Source organism: Mauremys reevesii, linkage group 3 (assembly GCF_016161935.1).
Source record: "Mauremys reevesii isolate NIE-2019 linkage group 3, ASM1616193v1, whole genome shotgun sequence".
In the NCBI taxonomy this organism is placed as follows: Eukaryota; Metazoa; Chordata; order Testudines; family Geoemydidae; genus Mauremys; species Mauremys reevesii.
The window spans coordinates 162,022,957-162,040,457 of NC_052625.1; the positions used below are offsets into that span (position 1 = coordinate 162,022,957).

The following is a 17,501-nucleotide window of genomic DNA, read 5'->3' on the forward strand; positions in this document are numbered from 1 at the left end:
ACGGGACGCGGGGGCGGGGTGGTTGGCGTTGGGTCCTATTAATGCCGCTTTCCGCGGCGCGTGGCCCCTACCGCGGCCGTTAGAGTCCACGAGTAGCCGAGCGGGACCCGCAGGCCCGGGGCAGGGACAGCTGGGGGCCGAGGGGGAGGGGCGGCGGCGGCGGCGGCAGCAGCAGCAGCAGCTCAGCCAGGGCTGAAAGTAACTCACAGGATTGACGGGTACTGCTGGAGTCCTGTGGGCGTCGGGGCCTCTCAAGATTCAAAGGCCTTGGGGCACCAGCTGTGGCTCCCGGGGCCTTTAAATCATCCCGGGGGCTCCCAGCTGTGGAGGTGGCTGAGAGACCCCAGGGCTCACTGGCAAATTAAAGGGCCCGGGGGCTCCGGCCACCATGAAGCTCCTGGCCCTTTATATCCCCACCGCAGCTTCAGCTGGGATTTAAAGGGCTCAGGGCTCTCCATAGCGACGGTATCAGAGGGGTAGCCATGTTAGTCTGGTTCTGTAGAAGCAGCAAAGAATCCTGTGGCACCTTATAGACTAACAGATGTTTTGCAGCATGAGCTTTTGTGGGTGAATACCCACTTCTTCGGATGCAAGCGACGGGGAGCTCCGAGCCCTTTAAATCCCAGCCCCAGCCCTGCTGCTGGAGCTGCAGGTGGGATTTAAAGGGCTCAGACCTCCCCGCTGCTGCAGGGAGCCCAGAGCCTGTTTAATCCCGGCTGCGGAAGCCGGTGTGGTCTGGCACGGCGTATTAGCTCTTGCTGGTACACTGGACCGGCTTACTTTCACCTCTGGGCTCAGACCCTCTGGCGGGTGTTGATGCTAAAGTGAGTAGCAGTGTTGCCGGCCCAAAAGGCCCGAGGAGGAGCAACAGTGGGGGTTCAGGCCCAGCAGCCCTGGGGGAGATGGGGAGCCCAGAGCCTGCCCTCGGGGGCCAGGCAACGCCACCTTCATGCCTGCCTGCAGGTTCTGCTTTGTGATATTAAGAGGGGAAGTGTGTGATGGCCTGCCACCAAAACTGCTGCAGCCAGGCAACTCCCCCAGCCATAGAGACTCAACTCCACAGGCAGCTTCACATGCTTAATTAGAGTGACCAGACATCCTGTTTTTAAAACCCCACTGTATTTAAAAGCAGCAAAGAATCCTGTGGCACCTTATAGACTAACAGACGTTTTGCAGCATGAGCTTTCGTGGGTGAATCCGAAGAAGTGGGTATTCACCCACGAAAGCTCATGCTGCAAAACGTCTGTTAGTCTATAAGGTGCCACAGGATTCTTTGCTGCTTTTACAGAACCAGACTAACACGGCTACCCCTCTGATACTTGACACTGTATTTAAGTCCTCCGGCAGGTGTCCTGACTTTGTCTTAAAAACAGGAGATTGTTCCATATTTTGTCCCCCGCTGCCCCATCAGTACTGGTGGGGCCTATTGCTGGCCAAGTTCCTGCTTGCCATCCTCCCACCCACCAGCGCTACGTGTAGGGGTCTAGTGGCCGACGCTGGGGGTGGATGTGTAAGGCTGGTGGCGGGACGATGATGCAGCATGTGGGGCCAGCTGCTACCCCTGCTGGTCTGTCAGCACAGCCCCCGCTGCAAGCCAGCTCTCAGCCAGCAACCTCTCCCGTTTCCAGCCAGCACTGGCTGCACGCTGGCGTGGTTGATGAGTGTGGGCAGCCGCTGGCTGTTTACTTGTCATCTCTGCTGCCCACCCCTCAGCCCTTTATGTGCTTCCCCTCTCCTGGTTGTCTCCCTGCTTTGCCACTTCTCCGCCTCCCCCAGTTCTCCTGCTCCTCCATATTCCCTCCTCCCTCGGGGCAGGTCCTGCTCTCAGTACTGGGCAGAGAACCAGCCCCTGGTCAGAGCACTGAGCTCATCAACAGCCTGGCTTCCTTCCTTCCTTCCCCCACTGCCTCTGGCTGGGCAGGCACCTTGGGAAAGCCCAAGACCCTCCAGCTGGAAGAACAAAGCCCTGCACAGCACTGGCATAGGGAAACCAATCTGTCCCTCAGCTCAACGTTTTGGGGGTGGGGGAGTGATTTCCAGTCTGTTGCTGCCCTGAATCTGCAAGCTCCACAGCAGCCCCCCACCCAGCACCCTCTTCACACACATCCCACACTAGGCCCTGCCTAAACAGGGCTGCTCCATCCCCCAGGCACCCTCCCCTGCTGAGCAACCTGTCTGGGTGGGTTTACTGAAGCTCCTGCAGTCAGGATTGTCAAAAAAGCTAACAATGTTAGGAACCATTAAGAAAGAGATAGATAATAAGAAAATATCATAATGCCACTGTACAAATCCATTGTATGCCCACCTCTGGAATACTGCATGCAGTTCTGGTTGCCCATCTTTAAACAGAGATTTTAGAATTGGAAAAGGTACAGAGAAGGACAACAAAAATTATTAGGGGTATGGAACAGCTTCTATATGAACAGAGATTTAAAAGACTAGAACTGTTCAATTTGGAAAAGAGATGACAAGTAGGGGGTATATGATAGAGGTCTAGAAAATCAGGACTGGTTTGGAGAAAATGAATGAGAATGTGTTATTTATGTCTTCACATAACACAAGAGCCAGTAGTCACCCTATGAAATTAATAAACAGGCAGCACGTTTAAAACAAACAAAAGGAAGTACTTTTTCCACATAGGACATGCACAGTCAAACAGTGGAACGCAGCAGACCAGCGCACACAGAGGGCAGGGAGTGCCACCCAACTCTGCTTCTGGCCCCAACCACAGCTGCTAGCCCCATGCCTGGGGTCCTGGCTACTGGCCCTGTGCCTGGGGCTCCATGCCCAGCCGCTGCTGCAGGCCTTGGCCTCTGGCTATGGGTCTGCTTCCACTTCAAGCTGTGGCCCCAGCCTCTGCTCCCTTACCTCTGTCCACATCCCCTCCTCCTGGAGCCACAGCCCTGCTCCCAGCTCCGTGGGGGGAGCACAGACAGGGTAGGAGGGGGGCATGAGGCAAAGAGTTTGGGGACCACTGCCATAAACACTGCCAGATTCTGAGTAACACAAGATTTTACAACAGCTGCCAGAAAGTAAAGGTGCAGATAACCTAGGCACAAGTGCTTTTAAACACTCAAAAGTACATTTCCTGTCTCAGTCCCAGTCCCAACTCTGACTGCTTAGTACCCTGCTTCTCCTGCTCCCACACAGCCACTGGCTCATCTGACATCAGGGTATTACTTCTCTCCCAGCCCCCCCACCAAGTACTCCAGGGATTGGAGAGACTTCTACTGGCTAGATGTTGAACTGCAATACACAGTGCTGTCCACTGACTGGATCCCTTTCCCTCCTGCTCACCACAGGTTGGAGGGACAGTATCCATTAATGAGACAGCAGACCAATTACAATATTAATAGTATTTTGAAAACTAGGATGTGGGAGGTAGTTTAGGCACAATCAGGGTGGATTTGATTTAAATCACTGGTCAGAAAAACTCAATTTAATCTTGGATTTCTGCATAAAAGTGCATTCTTGGTGGTTATAACCTTAATACATATTCTTCACAACTCAGAGATAGATGTAGGTTTCATTTTTAGAAGATAAACACTATACATTTTTAAAGTGATTTATTTTGAAAACTTTTGAGATTAGTGTTACAGCTATATTAGAAAATGAATGACTGGTTATTTCATTTACCAAAAGGTAAATGAAGCAGATATTTAAGAAGTCATTGGGAGGTGAACTATCTCCAATTCAACAGGTTAATCCAGGGATCAGCAGCCTTTGGCATGCAGCCTCTGGTGGGCCAGGCTGGTTTGTTTACCACATCCCTCAGCCCGCTCTGCTTCCCGCAGCCCCCATTGGCGTGGAGCAGCAAACCGCGGCCAGTGGGAGCCGCAATCGGCCAAACCTGCAGACGCTGCAGGTAAACAAATTGGCCTGGCCCGCCAGGGTGCTAACCCTGGCGGGCTGTGTGCCAAAGGCTGCTGATCCCTGAGTTAATCCTTAATATTTGGAGGATTTTCTTGCCGCGCTGTATTAGGAGGCGATCACCACCAGACAGATGTTGGTTTAGTTAAATAAAACAATTTAAATGTTATGTATTCTAGGTTTGTTTTTGTTAAAATTGTTTTTAACTAAAATAGTTAATGAAATTTGTTTTGAAAAAAATATCAACTAATCCACATCAACATGAGAAACAAATATTGGCTTCTGCAGCTAACTCAGTCGTCTTCACCTTCATTTTCCTGTTTGTTCATAATCTGAAAACAAAAACAAGCTTTCCTGCTTTTTCAGGTCCCAAATGACTTTCAATTTGGAATGAATTAGTCCAAAGAAAGAAGATATTCTTTCTACACTGGCAGAAAAAGCAACTGCTGTTAAAAGTGAGATCACCACTTCAACAGTCTCTGAATCCAAGTGCTTAAGTGACTTCCACCAGTTCACTGGTCTGACTTTCTTTAAAACATCAGCAAACATATTTCTTGAATGGTTCACCCTTAGTTCTGAAGTTTATTATAGTTGACATTATGGAGGGATGATTGCTGGATGTCCATGTCATAGACAACTCCTCTTCTTCAGCAGTTAAGGTTTGACCCTGGCACCGAGTACTGAGAATATTTGAATGAAAGTGAGCTGGAGATAGCACTTGTCCCATTCATTTTTTTAAATGCTTGTAATTTAACTCTGTCATTGCATATTTCTCTTTTTAAGATCTCACTCAGTTCCTTCCAAATTTCAACAGGGTCAGCAATGAAACAGCTATTTTCTTACATTTTGTTCAAGGCTACAGAAATAGGCTTCAGAGTACTCAGCGTGTTTCAACATTTCTCTTAACCCAGTGTTGAGAACTCTGGCTGTGACAGTGCCATCTATTTTTTCTCAATTTTGTTCACAAACTGTCATCAGATTAGGCCAGTTCTTGATATAGTGCTCAAAACAGTCCACTACTGAGTTCCATCGCATGTCTTGTGGGAGAGTTAGCTTGGTTCCTCCCACTTTTTTCAGAGCAGGTGCTGCAAAGTGGTTGTTATGGAAATATTTTGCAATTTTAACAACATTAGCCTATATTTCTGGAACACTGAAGTCTTGGCTAGGAGGTGCATCAAATGAGCACTGCAACCGTATGTTATTAGCTTGTGACTCTCTTCCAAATAATTTTTTCTCATCTTGGATACACTTGCAGCATTGTCCGTGACCAAGCTGCATACTAAACATTTGAATTTTTTTTCAGTTTGTTATAGCTTTTACTGCTACTTCTTGTAAGTATTCTGCTGTGTGTGCATTTCCTGATGTATCAATTGTTTCTCTAAGGAAGACATTCCCTTTTTCTGTTGTCACAAGCACATACAACAGGATCATTGTGGACATTGTTCCACCCAGCAAGACTCAGGTTAACAATTTTACCCTCTAGACCTTTTGCACACTGCTCAGTTTCTCTTTCATACACTTTATCCAGCAATTTGCCTGTGGCATCTGTTCTGTTGGGTGGACTGTATCCTGGTCTTAATGACTGAACCATGTTAATTAAGTGTGGCTTCTCAATCATACAGAAAGAAGAGTTTGTTGCATAAACAAACCAGGCAATTTTTTCATCAATTAACTTTTTTTTGTAATCTGCTGGTTCTTATCACACTTATCTGTGGTTGTTTCTGGATGAAGATTTTTTCTCTTCTTTTTGCTACAGGTGATATACTGTGGTTATATGACATACATGAGGTGACAAACATCACTGGCAGATAACTCTGAAACTATAGAAAATGGTGGTGATCTTGAAGGTGGATAGTCTTCAGAATTCTGCATGTTGACGATGGATTCTCCTAAACAAAATAAGTCAATGCAGTTATTTAATTATTATTACCATACTGCTCATTATGCATTGCATTCACTGACACTCAGTACCACTTTAAAGGTGAAATTGTAAAAGGAAGATCTGCCTATTTCAGCTGTTTATTTTTTATCACAACTAAATCCAAAATGCTAGTACCATAGAGTAACAACTATATTTTTTGCTCAAATATGAGAATTCAAGAATAGTCCAGAAGGAAGACAGGCAGTCCTTAAGAAAGGATGAAATAAAAAAAGTTTACCAACCTGAAGATCCTGCATGTTCAGACATGATCCTTTCATCATCTTCAACGCAGCTTCCTCCTGAGAAGGAACACTTCTCATGATGTTGTTTCATTTGGGCGACCAAGCCTTGCATTTCTTTGTTGCACTATTTAGATTTTGCATGCATGCCTGTCTTACCCATAGGTAGAGGAACTTCATTACAATATCCCCAAACTGGGTCTCTTTTATGGCCTGCTGCCATTATACGTTTTCCCTTCTAGTGAGAGAATGGTATGGTAGATCTCAAATCAATGAAGGCTACACTCAGAAAGACTTCAAGACTTCTGGAATATGCTGCTCAAACAGTTTCACTTTTGTTTCTACTGCCTGTCCTTCCCTTCTCACATTTATCTCCAGACTTCTTCTTCTTGTCCAGATCTATTCTGCCCCCAACAATCTTCTACTCATTAAAGTTTTTGAAACTTTGCACTTTTAGAGAAGTAAGGGATTGACTCTGTGTACACAAATTTGCAAAGGGACAATAGGGTTGAGGTCTTTTATTTGTCACCTCTATGTATTATTTATTTTAAAACATTTTTGCTGTTAACAAGCATGTTATCTCCAGAGACACAAATCCACAGTTTGAAAACTGCAAAACTAAGCATCTCTGATGGTATCTTCTAGACTGAGCACTGAGTCCCATTGGGTAGATAGAAAGATTAACCTAAATAATCGATATAGAAGACCCTGGAACCCCATAAGATTGGGTCCCTAATCCATGAACTGTTGGAACTCATTTACAAAACTTTTCTTAAACATTACATGAATATATTGCCTCATACTATAGAATTAATCCCTAGTCCATGATGGAATCTCTATTCCATGATGAGAAATCTTTGAGCTATAATGTATCTTAATTAAAACTATCTCTAGATAGGTTTTTTTCCCCTCAAAAAGCATTTTATCAAAAAATCCAATTTAAATTAAAAAATTAGATTTTTTTTTAAATCATTGATTTTTATCCATCCTAGGCACAACCAAGAACACACAATGTTAAACAGCCAACCTGGCAGCAGAAATATTACAAAATGAAAGTGATAAGTAGACAAACAGTTCCATATTCGGTGTCTCAGGCAAAGTTTTTTACTCAAATATATGATGTATGTCCAACATACCTCTCCTCATACCACACTTGACCTACTACTTCATTAAAGTATATGGAACAGTACTGAGTCTGAACGAGGGGGTCCTGGAACAGGTGGTTCACAGACAGTTTACAAAGCTGTTTCTGACAATATCCTGGATCATTCACCATTGAGGTGAAATAGTCATGCCATCTTCAAAAGTTTCAGCTGCATATGCACCTATCTTCAAGCAGTGCTTCCTTGAGTATCTGTTCAGTGTAAATTAAATCATAATAAAATATGCTGACAACACTCCATTTTGGTGACTAAAAGACAGGAGGATATAATCAAAAAGCAAAAAAATTACCTGGATCAGAGCAGTCAGGACTCTAGTCAACAAGGGGAGAGTCAGCAATAATTCATAAGTTCATAGATTCCAAGGCCAGAAGGAACCACTGCGATCATCTAGTCTGACTCCTGTATTACACAGGCCATATAACTTCCCCAAAACAATTCCTAGAGCATAGCTTTTAGAAAAATAGCCAATCTTGATTTAAAAATTGCTAGTGCTGGATAATCCACCACAATCCTTGACGAATTGTTCTAGTGCAGGGATTCCCAAACTTGGTTCACGGCTTCTTCAGGTTAAGCCTCTGGCAGGCCGCGAGCGAGTTGCTAGCAGCCGTACCTGCTGACATTCAGGTAAACAAAGAGTCTCGCAGCCCACCAGGAGCTTACCCTGAACAAGCCGCATTGGGAACCCCTGTTCTAATGGTTAATTACTCTCAGTTAAAAATTTGTACTTTATTTCCAGTCTGAATTTATCTAGTTTCAACTTCCAGCCATTGAATCACATTATACCTGTCTCTGCTAGATTGAAGAGCCTGTTATGAAATAGTTGTTCCCCAAGTATGTATTTACAGACTGATCAAGGCACCCCTTAACTTCTTCTTTGTCAAGCTAATTAGATTGAGCAATGTTTAAAAGTTATCATGGTACATCCAGAGATACACACAGAGACAGAAATGCCATCAACTGGAGTAGGGCCTTACTTCTCTTGGCCAATTACTTTTTCATGCATGAGAAGAAATATATGGAAAGTGGAGGTGCAGAATTAGGAGGTTAGGAAGGGAGACAGCCCACAAGAGATCTGTCATAACAGGTGGTTCATAGTATCAAAATGTCTGAGAACCACTAACATACAGAGAATTAAAAAAAAAAAAAAGCCTCGCCCCAAGGAGCATATAAAGTAATGTTTTACTTCAAAATTAAGATGCTTAAAGACTTTATAAAATTTAATACACCTCTACCCCAATAACGCTGTCCTCGGGAGCCAAAAAAAAAATCTTACCGCGTTATAGGTGAAACCACATTATATCAAACTTGCTTTGATTCGCTAGAGTGCACTGTCCTGCCCCCAGAGTGCTGCTTTACCACGTTATAACACAAATTTGGATATATCGGGTCGCGTTATATCGGGGTAGAGGTGTAACTCTTAAAAGGAGTCCAGTTTTTAAAGATTTTGAAAATGAAGCCTTGTGATAAATCTTCATAAAAATATCTGGCACTTAGGATTAATAAGGTAAGTAATAAGATAAATAGTTTTTCCTCTCGTTCTTAAAGTTAAATGGTTATGATGGAAACTCAATCTCTGTTCCCTATTGGTTTTTTTAATCTTAATATATATTTTGAAGTTAGAGATTAACCTCATTGGTAGGCCTAAAATATTATATTGCTGCTGATAGAGGTAAACATCTCAAGAGAGGAATAAGGCCCATGAAGTATGTTAGAGAGAGATCAGAACTAGCCACAAATTTGATTTATATTTACATGAACTATTAAAAATTAGTGCAGCCTTACAGACTGAGTGATATCAGAGTTTCCAGTTTATTTTATATTCAGTTACAATACTGATGTAGAGCCTACTGCAGTCAACAGGAAGACACACAGATTCTATTTAGTTCATATATTGCACTCATCCCTATGGTATCTAAGCCTGTCAAATAAGGGGTAAAATTCACCACTGGCATAAGTGGATGCAAATATATTAAGTACTTCTCAGGTAGGTGGTTTCCAATGTACAATGACTTTCCCCCTGAGTTTCACAGAGCCTGTGCGCTCACATAGATTAAGTTGGTGCAGCAGATGAGCCTGTAAACCAATGGTGGGCAACCTGCGGCCGCTGGTGGGCCAAAAGACATTGTTTACATTGACCGTCCACAGGCACAGCCGCCCATAGCTCCCAGTGACTGCAGTTTTGTCCCTACATACTTGTGTTATTTGTTTATATTCATCCTTTGTAATTTGACCTAGTTTCCACTTTTTGTAGGACTCTTTTTTGATTTTTAGATCATTGAAGATCTCCTGGTTAAGCCAGGGTGGTCTCTTACCATACTTCCTGTCTTTTCTATGCAGTGGGATAGTTTCCTCTTGTGCCCTAAATAATGTCTCTCTGAAAAACTGCCAACAGTCTTCTATTATTTTTCCCCATAGGGTATGTCTACACTATGGGATTATTCCGATTTAACAGAAACCGATTTTTGGAAACAGATTGTATGAAGTCGAGTGCACGTGGCCAACTAAGCACATTAATTCGGCAGTGTGTGTCCATGTACCGAGGCTAGTGTCGACTTCTGGAGCATTGCACTGTGGGTAGCTATCCCATAGCTAACCCATAGTACCCGCAGTCTCCCCCGCCCATTAGAATTCTGGGTTGAGATCCCACTGCATGATGGGGCAAAAACAGTGTCGCGGATGATTCTGGGTAAATGTCGTCAGTCAATCCTCCCTCCATGAAAGCAACGGCAGACAATCATTTCGCACCCTTTTCCCTGGATTGCCCGGGCAGACGCCATAGCACGGCAACCATGGAGCCCGTTCAGCCTTTTTTCACTGTCACCATATATCTACTAGATGCTGCTAACAGACACGATACTGCAGTGTTACACAGCAGCATCCTCTTTCCTTTGCAAGTTAGCAAAGACTTACCATCTGCTGCTGTCATGGGTGCTCCTGGCCAGCCTCGGTGAGGTTGGTCGGGGGCACCTGGACAAAAATGGGAATGACTCCCCAGGTCATTCTCTTCTTTAAGTTTTGTCTAATGGAGAGTCAGTCCTGCCTAGAATATCAGGCAAGCCTACTAAAGAACCAGAGAGGCAAACGACCACTCCGGGTCAGAGCCCCAGACATCCTGCAGAAATGATGAGCTGCATGCCATTCTAGGGGGTGCCCCTGCAACAACCCCACCCGTTGCTTCCCTCCTCCCCCAGCCCTCCTGGGCTACCAGGGCAGTTATCCCCCCATTTGTGTGATGAAGTAATAAAGAATGCATGAATAAGAAACGCAGACTTTATTGCCTCTGCAAGCAGAGATCAAAGGTGGGAGGAGAGGGCGGTTGGCTTACAGCAAAGTAGAGTGAACCAACATTCTGCACTTACTTAGCCTATAGCTGAAAATGGGAATCTATGACAAGCACTAGGATAGAAGCACAGGCAGGACTGAATCTCCATTTGTGTGTGGGCCTTTGGTTGACACTGGTAAAATACAAAGTGTCCCAGGATATGTATGTTGTGGGACAGTTCTAAACGGCAGCTTAATTTTTTTATTTGCAGCAAACTGTAGAGGTCTAAGTATTTGATTGTGAGCCCTGGTAGCAAGGGGTAGGCATGACTGTGCAGTGCTGCTGACTGGGGAGAGCAGCCTGAGGCAGAAACCTCCAGCTGGCATGATATTCCAGGCAGGACTGAATCTCCATTAGACAAAACTTAAAGAAGACAATGACCTGGAATCATTCCCATTTTTGCCCAGGAGCACCCACGGGACGATGACGACGGATACCAGTCCTAATGTACTGTCAGCCATCTGCAAGGCAGGGGAAGGGGATGCTGCTGTGTAGCGCTGCAGCACCGCGTCTGCCAGCAGCATCCAGTAGACATACGGTGACACTGAAAAAAGGCGAGAAACGATTTTTTCCCTTTGCTTTTACGGTGGGAGGCGGAGTGGGGGGAGCTGACAACATATACCCTGAACCACCTGCGACAATGTTTTTGACCTTTCAGGCTTTGGGAGCTCAGCCAAGAATTCAAATGGTTCTTGGAGAGTGCAGGAACTGTGGGATAGCTACAGTCATCAGTCACCCCTCCCTCCATGAGTGTCCATTTGATTCTTTGGCTTTCTGGTACACTTGTCTCAGCTCCTTAAGCTTCACACAGCACTGTGTTGAGCCCCTGTTGTGGCCTCTGTCCATCATGGCCTTGGAGATTTTTTCAAATGTTTTGGCATTTTATCTTTTGGAACAGAGTTCGGATAGCACAGATTCATATCCCCCCATACAGAGATCAGATTCAGTATCTCCTGTATGGTCCATGCTGGAGCTCTTTTTTGATTCTGGGACTGCATGGTCACCTGTGCTGATCAGCTCTCCACACTGGGCAAACAGGAAATTAAATTCAAAAGTTCACGGGGCTTTTCCTGTCTACCTGGCCAGTGCATCTGAGTTCAGATTGCTGTCCAGAGTGGTCACAATGGTGCACTGTGGGATAGCTCTCAGAGGCCAATAGCATCGAATTGCGGCCACACTAACCCTAATTCGAAATGGCAATACCGATTTCAGTGCTACTCCCCTTGTTGGGGAGGATTACCGATATCGATATTAAGAGCCCTTTATGGCAAAGTAAAGGGCTTCGTTGTGTGACGGGTGCAAGGTTAATTCAGTTTAACGCTGCTAAATTTGAGATAAACTCGTAGTGTAGACCAGGCCTTAGACTTGCTTCCCATGGGATCTTACCTACCAACTCCCTGAGTTTGCTAATGTCAGCCTTCTTGAAATCCATTGTCTTTATTTTGCTGTTCTCCTTCCTTAGAATCATGAACTCTATCATTTCATGATCACTTTCACCCAAGCTGCCTTCCACTTTCAAATTCTCAGCCAGTTCCTCCCTATTTGTCAAAAATCAAATCTAGAACTGCCTCTCCCCTGGTAGCTGTCTCCACCTTTTGGGGGGTGGGGGAAAGGTCTCCAATGCATTCCAAGAACTTGTTGGATAATCTGTGTGGTGCTATTTTCCCCAACAGATGTCTGGGTAGTTGAAGTCCCCTGTCACCACCAAGTCCTATGCTTTGAGTGATTTTATTAGCTGTTTAAAAAAGCCTCATCCACTTCTTCTACCTGGTTCGCTGGTCTGTAGTAGACCCCTACCATGACATCACCCTTACTTTTACCCCTTTTATCCTTATCCAGAGACTCTTCATAAGTCTGTCTCCTATTTCCATCTCAACCTCAGTCCAAGTGTATACATTTTTAATATATAAGGCAACACCTCCTCCCTTTTTCTCTTCTGGTCCTTCCTGAGCAAGCTGTACCCTTCTATACCAATATTCCAGTCATGTGTATTATCGCACCAGGTCTCTGTGATGCCAACTATGTCATAGTTGTGTTTATTTACTAGCATTTTGCGTTCTATCTGCTTATTCCCCATACTTCTTGCATTAGTATACAGACATCTAAGATACAGATTTGATTCCCCCACCACCACCACCTAGTTCTGTCTTGTCTCTCCTTTAATCACTCCTATAATGGCCCATGCTTCCCCCAAATTCCAGACCTTCTCCCAGGTCTCCATGTTCTTGATTTACCTGTGGGCTTTGGTCACCTGCCCCCTTTGAACCTAGTTTAAAGCCCTCATCACCAGTTAGCCAGTCTGTATCTAACTATGCTCTTCCCCTTCCTCAATAGGTGGATCCCATCTCTGCTTAGCAGTCCTATGAACATATATGAACTAAAAACAAAAAACAGTAAAACCCATGCCACTTAATAATAATATACATACCTATTATTGCCCTGATGACTTTGCTCACATACTGTCCCTTTACTTTTTTTTTACCCCCACTCATTTAGCTCTCTAAGGGCATGAACTGTGGCAAGTGCCTGGCACATTTTGGGTGCTATGTAATATCTATATTACATAACAATCAGAAAACCTAGAAAACATACAATGCTGATGTGTTTCAGTTACGCTGATTGCAAAACATGGATTAATCTACATGGAAACAAACCGTTTAAACTAGGCACCTATGTAGATATACTATTTTCTTCTCAAACCATTAATATACTTACAAGAGGAAATAGCCATATATTAGGTACTGTGATGGAGCAAGGCCGGATGGCTACAGGAAAGTACTGAGGAACAGGTATGTTAGTCCCAGGCTAAGCAAATCCCTAGGACCATGGGAACCAAAATGGCAGTTACTCCAGGGTAATCAAGGCACCTGGGACCAATTAAGAACTTTCTAGAAGGCACCGGAGAGAGCTACATTGATTGGAGCACCTGCAGCCAATCAGGGCAGGTTAATCAAGGCACCTGGTATAAAAAGGGGAGCTCACGCCAGTCAAGGGAGAAGGAGCCAGAGGAAGGAAGTATGTATAAGGAGCTGAGAGTCAGAGACACAAGGAACTAAGAACTGAGAGGGTGTACTACTGGAGGATTGAGGAAACACCAAGCAGTACAATCAAGCAGTATCAGACACCAGGAGGATCCTATGGTGAGGATAAAGAAGGTGTTTGAAGGAGGCTATGGGGAAGTAGCCCAGGGAGCTGTAGCGGTCAAGCAGCGGTTACAAGTAGCACTATAGAGACTGCTGCAATTCACAGGGCCCTGGGCTGGAACCCAGAGTAGAGGGTGGGCCCGGGTTCCCCCCAAGCCTCGCTACTCCTAATCAGACATAGGAGGAGTTGATCCAGACTGTGGGTTTCATCCAAGGGGAAGACCACTGAGGGGAGGAAATCCGCCAATAAGCACAGGACCTACTAGAGGAGAGGAGGAACTTTGCCACAGTACATACCTGATAAATTAATATTTGCCTGCACTCCTTATACTCCCTTGAGATTAATGGAATTTGCTTGTGTAGAACTGTAGGATTGGGTCTTATGGAATCAGGTGACTCCTAGATAAATGCAGTGTTTTTCTTTACTCATGAAGGACTTCTATGAAGAAAAAGCAAAATTTAGAATAAAATTAGTAAAATTATACCTAGGTCCCCATACCTACAAAATTTCTTTTGAATCATGGAAAGAATCAGTGGCTTAAATTATGAACATAATACAAGCATTCTACATTTTGTTTTTGGTTTTCCAGTAAGCAGAAACACAAATTTCAAAAATGTGATACTGTTTGAAGTTTCATCTCCATCTATGAGGGAAGTAAAACAGCTGAAGAAAATCTTTAAACTGTCATGGAATATTTTTTTAAAAGGATATTGAATATAGACTTGGCCTGGCAAATTTCCCCTTGTTAAACTCACGACTTGATCAAGAAAATATGTTCTACTCAGCACTGACACATACTGGGTTTTTCCAATTACTTAGCTCTAGGTACAAAATACAGAATAGTCTATAAAATATCATGCTTAAATGAAGCAACCAGCCATGATTTGCTTTTTAACAAGTCCCTTAGTTAATTTATTGAAGTCCTCTTATTCATACAAATCAAAAACAAGAAATGAACACCAGGTGCATAAACATAATTTCTTTTCTATTTCTTTCCCATAGATAGCTTCAAATATGGGGGATATTCAACAACTGAGCTGAACAACTCCACCATTTTTTCCACATTAGGGGATAAGCACCTTTACCTGACATATAGCGCCAGGTTCGGTTTCCTCTGAATTATGGAGTGTTCCTTCATGTACCTAAAGAGCAATATAAGGACTTAAAGGCCACTCCTGCATGCATTACTTAAGCAGAACTCCAATTTTGCCTGAGCAAGGACTTCTGAAAAGCCATTTCAAGTGCTTGATCCTGAAGTCTAAAAGATTAGCATATTTATTAATAAGCACTAGTATGTTAAGCCAGTCTCTTAGCAGAAACAAATATTTATACTACTTTGTGTTTTCCTTATGTTCCAAATATTTCTTCTGGCTAAAGCTTTTTGGAGAAGAAAACTGACTAATCCCCAAAAATAAAAACAGGAAATTTCCACTGTGAAAAAGCCTAAAGGGTTGATCCTGCTCCCAGTGAAGCCAGTGGTAAAACTTCCATTGACTTCAGCGGGAATAGGATGTGGCCCCAAAACTTAAAACTGCAAATTCCACATCTGCACTGCTGGCATCAGTTATTATTATAATGCTCTTTAAAACTTGATTTTTGCTGGCAAAGCCATTGTCTTGTTTTCAAACTGTAGAAGGAGAATAATTATTGGCACAAAAAACTTGGCAATCTTTCTTCACGCCAGCTGCATGAATATGTAGAAACCTGGAACACACATTATTGTTTGGACAATTACATAGTACCTTATTGCATTAAACTTCAGAAGCTGTCTCCTTTCCTAGTTATTAAACCCTTTAAAAATTTCTAAAGAATAAAAACATTAAATGGCAGATTATTTTGAAGCTAAGAAATTTAAAAATGGTAGTCACCTCACAGAAACTGTACCATGAGTAGCGTTAAACTTGTGGGGGAAAAAAAGTTAAATTTTGTTTTGTTTCTTTCAAACCAAACATTGTCATAGCAAATCTGACAATGGCTAAAATTAAGGGTATAGCAAAATGAAGCCCAGCTGGTATGTCTTAAACTAAAAATCTTAAGTTGCTTTGGTGCATTTAAAGAAAAATAATTAGCGCAAGCATTTTTCAAACATCTCATAGCCAGGATTCTGACCTTTTTTAAAAAAAATTCATTTAGCTTTTCAGAGCCAGATGCTTATATACTATCCTCCAGTTTTGTGCCTACCATTTTTCCCCCTCACAAAAATGGGGGTGCAATTAAGCATAGATGCAAAGGATTGGATTAACAATAGATGTCTAATAGGTATCTATGGGTGTAAAGTTGTGGGACTCACCCCTGCAGCACCTTGCTGGTTGTCAGGCATTAGCTCTTGGAGCTAAGGTTAGGGTTCCTGTGGGTAGGGCACTGGGAGCTAGGGTTAGGGTTCCTATGGGTAAGACACTTGGAGCTAGGGTTAAGGTTCCTTTGGGTAGGGCTTCCCACCCTAACCCTAGGGTTCCTATGGGTAGAGTACGTGGAGCTAGGGTTAGTGTTCCTATGGGTAGGACACTTGGAGCTAGGGTTAGGGTTCCTATGGGCAGTGCACTTGGAGATAGGGTAAGGGTTTCTAGGGTAGGGCTTCCCGCCCTAGGTTTAGGGTTCCTTTGGGTAGGGCTTACCGCCCTAGGGTTAGGCTTCCTATGGATAGAGTACTTGGAGCTAGGGTTAGCGTTCCTATGGGTAGGGCATTTGGAGCTGGGTTTAGGGTTCCTATGGGTAGCGCACTTTGAGCTAGGGTTAGGATTCCTATGGGTAGGGCACTTGGAGCTAGGGTTAGGGTTCCTATGGGTAGGGCTTCCCGCCCTAGGTTTAGGGTTCCTATGGGTAGAGAACTTGGAGCTAGGTTTAGGGTTCCTATGGGTAGGGCTTCCCGCCCTAGGGTTAGGCTTCTTATGAGTAGAGTACTTGGAGCTAGGGTTAGGGTTCTTATGGGTAGAGCTCTTGGAGCTAGGGTTAGGGTTCCTATGGGTAGGGCTTCCCGCCCTAGGGTTAGGCTTCTTATGAGTAGAGTACTTTGAGCTAGGGTTAGGGTTCCTATGGTTAGAGTACTTGGATCTAGGGTTAGGGTTCCTATGGGTAGGGCTTCCCGCCCTAGGGTTAGGGTTCCTATGGGTAGAGTACTTGGATCTAGGGTTAGGGTTCCTATGGGTAGGGCTTCCCGCCCTAGGGTTAGGGTTCCTATGGGTAGAGTACTTGGAGCTAAGGTTAGGGTTCCTATGGGTAGGGCTTCCCGCCCTAGGGTTAGGGTTCCTATGGGTACAGTACTTAGAGCTAGAGTTAGGGTTCCTGTGGGTAGGGCACTGGGAGCTAGGGTTAGGGTTCCTATGGGCAGCGCACTTGGACCTCGGGTTAGGGTTCCTATGGGTAGGGCTTCCAGCCCTAGGTTTAGGGTTCCTATGGGTAGAGTACGTGGAGCGAGGGTTAGTGTTCCTATGGGTAGGACACTTGGAGCTAGGGTTAGGGTTCCTATGGGCAGCGCACTTGGAGCTAGGGTAAGGGTTTCTAGGGTAGGGCTTCCCGCCCTAGGTTTAGGGTTCCTTTGGGTAGGGCTTACCGCCCTAAGGATAGGCTTCCTATGGATAGAGTACTTGGAGCTAGGGTTAGCGTTCCTATGGGTAGGGCATTTGGAGCTGGGTTTAGGGTTCCTATGGGTAGCGCACTTTGAGCTAGGGTTAGGATTCCTATGGGTAGGGCACTTGGAGCTAGGGTTAGGGTTCCTATGGGTAGGGCTTCCCACCCTAGGGTTAGGCTTCTTATGAGTAGAGTACTTGGAGCTAGGGTTAGGGTTCCTATGGGTAGAGTACTTGGAGCTAGGGTTAGGGTTCCTATGGGTAGGGCTTCCCGCC

The 17,501-nt window shown here is 44.4% G+C and overlaps 1 protein-coding gene and 1 long non-coding RNA gene across 3 annotated transcripts in view; one reads left to right on the plus strand and one right to left on the minus strand.

Annotated features, from left to right (window-relative positions):
• The window catches only part of PRIM2 (DNA primase subunit 2), a 282,728-nt gene extending 282,502 nt beyond the window's left edge, over nt 1-226 (minus strand). Inside the window, exon 1 of the mRNA XM_039531667.1 lies at nt 208-226. The gene's annotated coding sequence lies outside the window, so the exon portion shown is untranslated. The remainder of the gene's footprint in view (nt 1-207) is intronic.
• LOC120401563 overlaps nt 1-17,501 on the plus strand; it is an 89,860-nt gene that overhangs the window by 170 nt on the left and 72,189 nt on the right. The gene's annotated exons all lie outside the window — the stretch shown is intronic.